Source organism: Rattus norvegicus, chromosome 12, assembly GCF_021556685.1.
Source record: "Rattus norvegicus strain SHRSP/BbbUtx chromosome 12, alternate assembly SHRSP_T2T, whole genome shotgun sequence".
Classification (NCBI taxonomy): Eukaryota; Metazoa; Chordata; class Mammalia; order Rodentia; family Muridae; genus Rattus; species Rattus norvegicus.
The window spans coordinates 51,621,772-51,634,001 of record NC_141545.1 but is presented as its reverse complement, the minus strand read 5'-3'; the positions used below and the strand labels follow the sequence as shown (position 1 = coordinate 51,634,001).

Below are 12,230 nucleotides of genomic sequence, written 5' to 3'. Positions count from 1 at the left end.
CTTCCGTATGCATGTGCCCATGAGCACACACTCAGACATGTACACCCATGCATACACACAAATACACAATACACATGAGCACATTCATATTCATACACACACATAATACACTCATACACAGGTGCACATACACATATTCACACACACACACAAAACACTCATACACTCACACACAGTCACACAAATACCTACACATATATATTCATACACATATACACTTAATCACACACACTCACACACATACATAACATTCACACACATATACACTCATATATACACATTTATACATATAAACTCATACAAACATAACTACACACATTCATACATACACACAAACACACAAAACACTCAGACACACACTCATACACTCATACAAACCCACCTATACGCATACACACACTCACATATACATGTACATTCACACACATGCACACTCGCACACACTCACACATATTCATGCACACTCACACACACAACCATTCACACTTTCATGCACACATACATGCACACAAAACACTTACTCATAGACATACTTACACTCCTACATCACACAAACACACCTACACACACACACTCACAAATATACACATACATTCACAATACACACTCACATATACATGTACATTCATATACACACCCACTCACACACATACATGCCCACTCTCACACATACATGCCCACTCTCACACACATACCTGCACACATACATAGACTCTTACACACGTTATGCCCTCATTATTGAACAGTAAAATGAATAATAATAAAATTCTTAAGAGAACGGAAATAATTTTTTTTCAGTAGAAGACATATCACTATGGTTGATCCATCAGGCTCTGGTATCCAGTGACATCCTGTGTTACATGCCCTAAACTCTCAGCTTCGCAGGCAGCAGACGGTCACCTCAGCATTGTCCCTGATGAGTGGGAACTCCCTGCATATAGGTTACAAGGGTCGCACTTTCCACAGACCCTCCCACCCTCTCTGTTTTGAAGCTTTTATCTCGAGGGTCGTCAAATGTCACTATGAGACCAGAACCATCCTATTTCCTGGACAGCTGCCAAGCTCACATTGACACACCTGTTATGTGAGCCTGGCTTCCCCCTGCACTTCCTGTAGACTCATCCTACCTGAAGCAGAACCTCTGTGCTAAGAAGGGTTCTGGTGTCTTATTGATGATCAATGCCAGAGTGCCTTATTAATTAGTGATGTCTACCATGGGATATTCACTGTGGGAAGGATGACTCAGAGCTCACGTAACTTCTCTCCCTGCTGTGTGGGATCATCAAAGTGAGAGGTTCAGAGAGGGGGAGTTACAGTCAAGGATGACACAGTGACTTCAGCACTGAATCAGAACTAGAAATATAATCCTGACTCCATGACTCGCCCCATCTGTGATCCGCCTCTCCAGGCCACGGCCCTCCGGGCCACACCCCCTTTCCCATCAGCGTACCCTAACCCTAACCCTATTCTTTCATAAACAAGACCCAGAGGTATCTATGCTTCAGATTTGATAGCTGTTACGCTGCTAACGCCATATGGCTCCCAAGGAACACACAGTCACTGCACACCAGGAAAACACAGGGTAAAGAGAAATGGGTCCATCAGGAGAGGCTCAGGGTGCAAAACAGGAGCTGACAAGGCCAAAGCAGAATAAGAACACCAACATGAAGCCAAGAGTCTGAGTGGTCCCCAACAACCCTGACCTGAGCTGTTGCTAGGCAACCAGTGGCCCAAGCAAAGAAGAGATCACAGACCCAGGTGTTCAGAAGTAGAAATTCAAGCCGGTTTCCTCGGAATCATCCCGGGAACCACACTTCCCTCGAGGATGGCCCAAACACAGCCATGCTTCCATGATCTCTCCATGAAAATGGTGGTGGAATATTGTGTGGCCCGAGAGTTAGGGTCGCTGATGACAGCCGTGCATGCTTCCCAGGTAGCCTTCTTCCTATTTAGGGTGGAGACTGTAGAGTCCAGAACTTGGTCACCAATGTTCCCTTAGACATTTCCATCCCCAGTCAGGAAACTGCACTGCTTAAGGCAATTGTTGGGTAGAACACTCCTAAACTCTCCACAACCTGGCCCAGCCTCATTCACCATCTCCCTTCAGAAACAAAGGACCTCTCAAGCTCCCACACCATCACCCCCTCTCCCTTCTCTGATTGTCCCACCTGTACCCTCTGCACCATCAAAAGCGACTTCACGGGCTCGCAGCCCGGGTCCTGGATCAGCCTTCTCTCCTCATGACACCTACTTTGTCAGCCCATGCACCAACAAACCGTGCCCCGTGCAAGCAGCTCTCTCCATTTTGACTCTCAGCCTGAGTCGCCCACCTCACCTGAGCCCCTCCCCTGCGACTGCTTCTGCAGCAGCAGGCACTGGGCAAGCAATTTGACCAGATCTCAACCTGTGTAATCTACATCAACTGAACCCTCTTAACCTGCTACCGACGACTGTCTCCACTTCCCACGCATGCACTTTCCCACCCTCCCCTCCCCCTGCTTCCTCTCCGCTCTGTCCTGATCCCGGCTCAAGGGTCCCCAGTGCCTTGAACTCAGTAGATGCTCAACTAACACACATTGAATGAACATCTCAAGCTACATGGTGACGGATGCCAGGGAACGCAGGGCAGTTACCACGCCCCGAGCTGTGGCCAGCCTCCTGGAGGAACTATCACTGACTAGGACACTGTCAGGCCCATTGGACACACCCCTGGGATTCCCACAGCATCTGCTCGACTGTCAGTGACTCTCCAGTGTTAATGGACTCCTGATGAAGTTAGGCAATGGGCCATATCCCAACAGGATTCCTGAGATTGTCCCTGGTTATAAACCAGCCATAACTGTTGCACACGCAGCCTCTGTCTGGGAACCAGGCAAACATGGAGAGGGGTAAAACAAGCCAAACTCACAGTTTTGTGACAAGATGCCAGTCGAGTGGTGATGGTTGTGAAAGACCAGGGAAACCACAGCACGGGTTTGTAGTTGACCAGATCTGCTGCTCTTCAGAGCAGTATCTCCCCTACAGTGGGAACAGATCACATCGTCTGTGATTCTTAACTTCATTAACTCCACTTGGCTTATGCAGATGTGTGTTTGTGCTGAGCGTATGCCTGCACACATGTGTGCATATTTATACACGTCTGTGCATTTACATGCATCACTGAAACACAGTGGCCAATCACGGCCACTTTTTGGTGGCTTGCAATCTCTCTCTCTCTCTCTCTCTCTCTCTCTCTCTCTCTCTCTCTCTCCTCCCTCCATCCCTCCCTCCTTTGCTCCTTCCCTTTCTCTCTCTCTCCGTGTGTGTGTGTGTGTGTGTGTGTGTGTGTGTGTGTGTGTGTGTAGTGGTTCACTTTCACTGTGTAGCATAAGCTAGTCTCGAACTTGCAATTCTCCCACCTTAGACTGCTATTTTTCAATATAGGCATATGCCACCATCTCTGGCTCTAGATATATACATTTACACACATTTAAATAATGGTCATATTATTTCTATTTATTTTGGATGAAGTTTAAACCTCAAGCACCTTTGAGCTATGCCTGGAGACCAGTTTTTGATCATTTATATTTTGAGACACCATCTCCGTAGGTCGCACTGGCCAACCTTGAACCCACCGTCTCCCTTCCTCTCAAGTTGCTAGCGTTTCGAGAGATAGCTCAGGGCTTGGCTTATAGTTTTCGAGTGTGCAAAGGACACACTTTATGTCCTGTTCCTGGTGCCAGAGTGAGGTCAAGGCAGTATTTCCAGAATGGCTCTGTGTGAGACCGATGGCCTTCCTTGGAGTAGCGAGGAGGACTGTGGACTGATCCTGAGTCAGACCTAATCCTTCCTCTCCCTGATTGTCCTTTCTCAAGAAATGGCTTCTCCCTAAGCCCCAGTCTTCATGTCTGCAGAAGGAGTTGCAGTGGTGTGCTCAGAGCTGCAGAGCTAGGCCATAGAAGGCCAAGTGAGTGGTCATCTGAATAGGATCTGTCTCTCTGAGGCCCAGCCTTTCAGTATTATTATTTTAGAAGGTTCTAGAGTGTTTCAGAAGTGGGTGTGGTTGAAGAATGTTGTCACTGGCAGGGTGGGGAGGCTTTAGGGGTATTCCTTCACCCCAGGTCCTTCCTTCCCCTCCCTTCCTGTCCATGGGGTGGTCCACCTCTTCCTCTACACTGCCGCCACGATGGACAGAACCTCTGAACAAAACAAGCCCTTCTTCCCTTAAATGACTGTGTAGGGTGTTTCATCATGGCAATAAGAAAAGCAATGGGTACCTGCCTTCTTCCACCACCTTCTGCAGTGGGCTCAGGATGTGGGGGATGGTGGTGTCCTCTCAGGTGCACAGCCAGCACATCAGAGAGGTCCATCTTGGCTCAGCTCCCAACACAACAGGAACCAGAGACACACAGTCATGTGTTTCTGGGAACAGAGAGACTGCCCAGGTAAAGCCACATGGGAGCACACAACCATGACAGTTTGGACTTAAGAACTAATGGTAAACCACTGAGTCATTGCTCAGAACAGTGGCTCACAGCCTTCTGTAGGTTTCATTTCTCTGAAGATCAGAGAGATCAGAGCTCTCACCTCTGAGATGGGACAGGTACTACCCACATTCCAGGGCTTAAAACATAGGGAAACTGAGGCTAACCCACATTCTGGGCAACACACATCTCCACCCAGGTGCCCTCTGACCTCGAAGCAGAAGAAAGCATTTTCCACTGACCAAAATGCTTTTCTTGCCTTATGTCTCAGGATACAGTTGCAAGGTGGCGGCTACAGTTTCAATTTGCCCTTTCTGTGGAGTTTTGCGCTTGAGTTTGGCAATGCTTTTTTCCTTCTGAGTTTCATGTAGCCAGTCAAAATATGTTTTTGCTAACTCATGGTCTTTGTGGAGTTTCTTGTGATCAAGGGAGTCATGAGCCCAGACACTGGATTTTAATGATGAGGATCCAGTGACAATGTATTGCTCCCAAATACAACTTTTAAGTACCACCCCTTTCTCTGCCCTCCCCGCTCTGTTTCTCTCCACCCCCAACCTCTGTGTTTCTCTTTTTGTCTCCCTCCCTCTTTCTCTCTCCTTCTCTCTCCCCTCTCCCTCTCTCTTTTCTCTCTCTCTTTCTCCTATTCCTCTTCTCCCTCTCTCCCTTTTCATGTTGGCTTCTCTTTCTCTCCTCCTATTTCCTTTTCTTTGTATCTTTCTAACCCCCTTTCTCATCCCCTTCTCTGTCTTATTTATCAATTCCTTCTCTCTTGTCTCCTCTTCCTCCCTCTCTCTTCCTCTATCTCCTCTTCCTCTTCATCCTTCTCTCCTCCTTCCTCTCTCCTCTTCTTCCCCCTCCTCCTCCCTCTCTCCTTCACTCTCTCCTCTTCCACTCTGTCCTCTTCCTCCCTCTCCTCTTCCTCTCTCCTCCTCCCTTTCCTCTTCCTCCCTCTCCTCTTCCTCTCTCTCCTCCTCCCTTTCCTCTTCCTCCCTCTCCTCTTCCTCTCTCTCCTCCTCCCTTTCCTTTCCCTCCCTCCCTCTCCTCTTCCTCCCTCTCCTCTTTCCCCCTCTCTCCTCTTCCTGCCAAGGGGACCAACAGATGTGTAAACGGTGTTCTACAGAGCCATAGTCCCCACCCACCCAGGGAGAGGCTGTACCTGTAGAGTTTTACTCTGGGAGGTGCTGGGGTCTGTGGCAGGCAAGAGCTGGGATGAATACAGGTCAGAGCTTGCTGCCATAGTGTGGCAGGAAGTGGTCCAGATCTGCAAGCAGATTGGGGGCTGCCTGTTTGGTAGCTTCCATGAACTCCAGGTAGGGGCAGTACTAGGTTACCCGCTGCCCATCTGTGCTGGCTACTTTTGTACTTGACACAAACCTAGACTAATCTACAAAACGGGAATCATAACTGGGAAAGCTTCTCCATTAGGTCTGGCCTGTGGGCAAGTCTATAGGGGGCATTTTCTTGATTGGTGATTGATGTGGGTGGTAGGGCCCAGGCCCCTGTAGATTGTGCCACCCCTGGGCAGGGAGTCCTGGGTAGTATAAGAAAGCAAGCTGAGTAAGCCATGGGGAGGAAAACAGTGAGAAACATTCTTCTATGGTATCACTTCAATTCCGGCCTCCAAAGTCCAGCCTTTGAATTCCTGCCCTGACTTACCTCAGCGATGAACCGTGATGTGGAAGAATAAGGCAAAATAAGCCCCTTCCTCCACAAGTTGCTCTTAGCCACAGTGTTTTTATCACAGCAGCAGAAACCCTAACTAAGGCTCAGGGTGACTCAGCCGCAGGCTGACTCCAGTTTGAGGACAAGGCCCTGGGTGGTAGAATCCTGGTAAAGTGAGCGGGTGGGTGGGGTCGAGCTGGGATCCAGCTGGTTTGCTCCCCAAGGCAAACAGGCTCCTGTCTGTAGAAACCAGCTGACCTGGAAATTGCAGTCTGTCCCCAGGCCCAACAGTCTCCAAGATGCCAAAACAGAGAAAATAAAATTACTGTTTAAAAACCTCAGTGAATACACTTCCCGGTTGGCTCCCTCTTTCCTTTCCCCTTTTCTCCACCCATTCTAATTTCCCCCTGTCTCTCAGAGACTTGCAAAGATCTTAATCAGGTGCACTCAAGTGGTTATAAAAGGGCTGAGAGATGCCCTGGGAAAGGTGAAAGGACCAGTAACATCAAGAGCCACTAAGGGGAGCAGAACCCCAGTGCTGGGTGACTGGGTGTGGCTTCTGTTGGCCAAGGAGTAGCCCCACCCCTTCAGATCTGAGCGTCTCTCCCTTCTGATGCTGGTGGCTGCCTGATCTCCAGCCCTGCCACTGTCCCATGGGTTGGCTGTTTTACCCAGGCCTAGAATTACCCAAATCCCCTTAAATACAAGGTTGCAAATGAGGACTGTGAGGTGGGGGGGGGGGGAGGGCAATAATTGTGACAGTAACTCACAGGGCCAGGCCTGACACGTCTCTAATTGCCTGCTAAAATTGTCGCTGTCTCCTAAAGTGCAAATTATCACCCGAAATGACAAGAGTAATGAATGAGGGGACTCTGATGTAATGCAACAATTAGCCCTCAAAGACACTGTCTAATGCGGAGAGGCAGGGCTCCCACTCCTCGTTATTAAGTGCCTGATAATTATTTAATTATCTATCTGCCAGCATGATTTACTTGGTTTATTTAGCTGCAGATGTGGGCAGGAGTGTTAGGGTTTAAGGTCAGAGGAAGCCACAACGACGGCCACCACCTAGGCCGCTTGGGTGTTAGGGACTGCTCCTTGTCTGATACCCCTAAATAGCTCTGGCAGCCTGAATGCAGGGTCAGAAAGTTATTCCCTCATCATACACAACCCTGATTCAGAGGCTGGGGCCCTGGAAGACCAGAGATGAGGAGCCCTGTGGTCCTCATTGGAGGCAGGAAGACAGAATATCCAGGAGACATGGTTGTCCCCAACAACTTGACTGGTGCTTCCCCCACGAGCTGGGCACAGGGCCAAGTCTCATGGGCAGAGTGAGCTCATGTCATTTTCATATAAGGAGGCAGAGGGAGCTGGAGAAAAGAAAAGAAAGGAAGCAGGAGAGAGGAGAGAGACAGACAGACAGAAAGATATATCTCTCCATATAGAGAGATATCTATATCTATCTATCTCTTCCTCTCTCTCTCATATATATATATGAGAGAGAGAGGGAGAGAGAGAGAGAGAGAGAGAGAGAGAGAGAGAGAGAGAGAGAGAGAGAGAGACCTTCCTGAGGCTTGGAAGGGCATAGTCCCTTCACCATAGTCCCATGAGTTGATTAATCCAGGATCCTCTCACTATCCCAGAACCACTTGGTCAAGGAGAGGGCATCACCACATGGAGGGATCTAGACTCATGGCTGGAAGAGCGTGGGTGAGGACTGAGTAAGGTCAGTGTTCCCGCTTTCATATCACAAACTTACTGACAGGGAAAGACCTGGAGGCAGGAAGCCAGAGCCACCCACTGGAGGATGCTCCAGGAGGGTAACACTGCAGGCTAATCGAGGGACTGGTGACCAGTGAAGATGCCTAGGTAAGGTAAAGCTCATTTGTTTCCTCATTTGTGCAGACCCGACCGACATCTTATCAGGGATGGGGGATGCTGGAGACTGCAGCAACAGGAAGGCTAAGTCCTTGGGGTGACCACAGCTCACAACGGCAGACTCTCCTACCCTGCCTCAACCAGGGCAAGGCATGAGCACACAAAGATGCCTGATGTGATGAAGATGCTGATCATCCTGGCTCCGTCATTACGAGTGACACACGTGTATCAAAACGCCACACGACATGCCACAAATATGCAAAATTACTACATGTCAATTAAAATATAATTAAAAATGCCCTCAGCATCAGGCACCCTCCATGAAGCACGCCGTGGAATTTCCTCTAGTAAATGTGCTCGTGTCTGTCACCACCCAGTGGACTCATCCTGATCCCACCTTCCCAGACACCCAAGCTGAAGAAAAAGCTCTGAAGAGTCAGGGGCCTTGACTCTTACTCTTGGGCCCATTCCCCTACACAGCAGGGTGGCCTGGTGTGTTCTCCATAGTGCTACCTTGTAGCCCAGTGACTTTAATGATACTTTGTTTCACACCCTGCCCCCACCTTCAGAACATGAAGATTCCAGTGTCACAGCCAACAGCCCAAGCCTGGGGCAGCTTTCTGGGTCTGTATTTTAGGACAAATCTGATTGGCTCACATGACTTTGCACTCTCCAGGCTCACCCACACCACCTCCCATTTCTGGTACCTCTGTCCAACTTCCACTTTCTTTGAGTCTCATGTCTCTGTGGGCTGGAGTTGTCTGGCTGGAGCAATCACCTGGTTAACCACACATGGAGCTGAGACAGCTCTAGGCTCCCATGCAGTGACATTTTAGGAGCTCTGGCCTTACAGCTGGTGTCCTGTCTTCTCCAGCTGTATGACACTCTGGTGACTCAGTTCCTCCCAGGGTCATCTGCAAGCTCATCTCCCAGCAAAGGGGAATCTCTGCTCCACTCTGACTAGGTCAGTAACCATGTTCTGCCATGGAATTGTGAATGAATGAATCCATGAGCAAATGAATGGATGGGTGAATGAATGGATGGATGGATGGATGGATGGATGGATGGATGGATGGATTTTCACAAACACATAGGTATGAATAAATGAATCAGAGCCACAAGCATTCGCAAGTCATTTCTACAACACATATTAAAGTGATGGTTCAGGGAGACCAGGGCCTGGGACGAGACAGAGCCAGATGTGAACTCTTGTCCATTCAGTGGTCAATGTCAGACATCATGACCTGGGCCTCAGTTGTCCCATCCGTCAGGTCTGGAAAGTACCTGCCTCCTCCCCACAGTGTACACAGGCTGCATATTTCTCTTGTGTGGTACCTGAACTTTGAAAACATTTTAGGATATTAAAAGCAGAAGTCTACATCCCTCACCCTGTCTGGGCAACCACTTAGGGGGAGCCATGGAGAGAGCCTCAGTGTCTGCAGGAAGACAGCTCACCTGCTGTGAGGCAGGCTTGGAAACCCAGGCACAGCAGGCAGAGACACTTCCTTCCCGCCCCCTTGTCCCACGCCCAGCCCAGCCCAGCCCAACCCAGAGCACACAGAGGTTTTCTGTTATCTGTGGTAGACCTCCTCCTATGCTGTGGCAAACACAAGACTTTATAAAAATTTCAAATGCTAATAATTTGTGTGGTCCCTGCTTAGACTTGTAAATGAATCTAAGGGCATCTCTCCAGAAACCTACCATGCTGCCTCAGAGAAAGAAACACTACTCTCTCCTTTATGAGACAGGGCTCTGTGGAGAGAGAGGCCAGAGGCAGCTGCAGCAGGTATGACCACTCCTGTCTCTCCCACCCACCTAGCAGGGCAATGGCTGTCAAATCCCAGTCCCCCTGTCAGAAAAAGCAATGACTAGTATTCCATAACTGTGTTGTAAGATACTCCTGGGTTCTGGTCCCAGCTGCTGCAAACCTGGGCTGTGTCACCTCAGGTAAATTTCTCTGCCTCTCTGAATCTTTGCTTCCTTTTATGTAAAGTAGGGTCTAAGAAGGATTAAGTTAAGCACTACAAGATGTACCAGCCTGGCACGTTCCGTGTGCAGCAACTGACATTCTCAAGTGAAACCATTCCACACTCTCGAGAAATAGAAGTTAACACAGGGCTGGAGAGACGCCTCAGTGGTTAAGAGTGCTGACTGCTCTTCCAGAGGTCCTGAGTTCGAATCCCAGCAACCACCTGGCGGCTCCCATCTGTAATGAGCTCTGATGCCCTCTTACGGTGTGTCTGAAGAAACCTACAGTGTACTTGTGGGAGGGGGTATGGGAGAGGGGAGGGGAAGGGGATGATAACATTTGAAATGTAAATACATAAAAGATCTAAGAAAATTAAAAAAATCAAACAAATAAAGCTGCTATGAACATAGCTAAAACAACAAAACAAAACAAAACAAAACAAAAACAAAACAGGGTGGCTCATGGAAAGGGTGAAAACAATGCTACTCATAATAAAGTAGACTATACAGTGGGCTCTCTGACATCTTAGAGAAAGAACAGTTCTAGGGCCTTAGAGAAACAGTTGTGGGGCTAGGGAAGCCTGCAGCCCCTCCTGAAACCCACAGCCTAAAACACCAGTCACAGTCTAAGAGACCACACCCGCAGCCTAAAAGACCACACCCACAGCCTAAGACACCGACCACAGCCTAAGAGACCACACCCACAACCTAAGAGACCACACCCACAGCGAAAGAGACCTTCCCTAAGATTGGGAAGGTAAAAGATATGAGTGACCCAGGACTCTGGCCCGTCTGGGGAGTGAGCTTAGGCTTTGGGGTTGCAGGGAAAGGAGGCGGGCGCCATCACCTGTATCAGTCTCGACTTTCGTCGCTTTTGACTTTTACCTGAGAGAAACGATTTTAAAAGAGGGACGATTCTTGGAGTTCAAGTTCTCAGATCGTGATGAGGGTGTCATGGCGGAAGGGTGTGGTGGGGTTGAGCTTTGAGCTTTATGGGGGATATCGAGGAAAAAAAGACAGAGGCGGGGGTGGGGTGGGGTCGGGGTAGGGCCAAGGGAAGGAACTTTCAACTCCAGATGACACTCTTCCAGCCAGGTAACTCCCATGAGGACCCCCCTTCAGAGAAAGAACAGTGTAAGCCAGGGTGAGTGGATACCTTCCTGTCTGCGATGACCTAAATGGGGTTCTGCAGGACTCAGAGGAAGAAGGTTACAGCGACCCATCGAGTCCCCCTGGGCCCTCAGCTGTTTTTTTTCCGGGACAGATAAAACATCATCAGAAGGACACACCGTCCATCTGGCTGTCGGCGCAGCATGATTTAGGACAATGACCAGCAGCAGCCAGGTCACAATGAAGACAAATGGAACCCTGGCTCCTCAGTGTGGGCGGCAGTGACCGCAGCCAGCTGTCCTAGCAGACCCAGTTGGGCAAATGCCACTTAAATGTTAGCCTTGATCGGAGGACATTGGCTGGGGCTCCTACAGAGGCAGGTGGCATTGGGAGTGATGTCGGAGTTTCTCGCCGTGTGTCTGGTTGCCGTGGGGCTGAGGTGGCAAGCCTCGGGGTGGAGTGTGCGTCTCTCAGTGGGGAACATGGAGGTAGTTGGATGCATTCTTCCTGGTTCCAGAAGAGAGTCTTATGGGGTTGGGAATTAGCTCAGTGGTAGAGCGCTTGCCTAGCAAGTGCAAGGCCCTGGGTTCGGTCCTCAGCTCCGAAAAAAGAAAAAAAGAAAGAAAGAAAAAAAGAAAGAAAGAAAGAAAGAAAGAAAGAAAGAAAGAAAGAAAAGAAAAGAAAAGAAAAGAAAAGAAGAGGGTCTTATTAGGCCAGTGGCTGTTGCTATAAATATCTGGTTCTGGGAAATACGAACAATTGGAAAACCAAGTTCTCTTAGCTCACAGTTGCAGAGGCTCGCAGACATGGCGCCGGCCTCACCTGGGCTCAGCAGAGGCTGTGTACTCCCTGGAGATCTGCTGGGAGACCAGGGAAGGCCAGGATTACTTTATCATTTTGGAGATGGAGTAAGAACTCTGCCACTTAGCAGAGTCCCCCACCCCAAGGCTGACTTTAACAAGGCATTCTGGGAACTCCCTGGGGCCCACTAGAGCTATTCTCAGGTCCTCATGGCTCTGCCATGGGGACCAAGTCTCCACCTGAGAGCTCCAGGGGGACACACTTAAGTCACCCAGCTGCAGTAGGACATTGCTTTAGGGCACGGTCATACTCACCAAGTCCCCAGGGTACCCTAACCCCTACTGAGAG

The 12,230-nt window shown here is 49.3% G+C and overlaps 1 long non-coding RNA gene across 1 annotated transcript; it reads right to left on the bottom strand.

The window, feature by feature from the left end:
• Positions 1-2,923: 2,923 nt before the first annotated feature.
• On the bottom strand, positions 2,924-11,254 carry LOC120095864 (uncharacterized). The gene is made up of 3 exons (XR_015634972.1): positions 11,128-11,254; positions 5,620-5,724; positions 2,924-3,018 (listed from the first exon to the last, which is right to left on the bottom strand). It is a non-coding gene; the product is annotated as an uncharacterized LOC120095864 (long non-coding RNA).
• Positions 11,255-12,230: the final 976 nt, after the last annotated feature.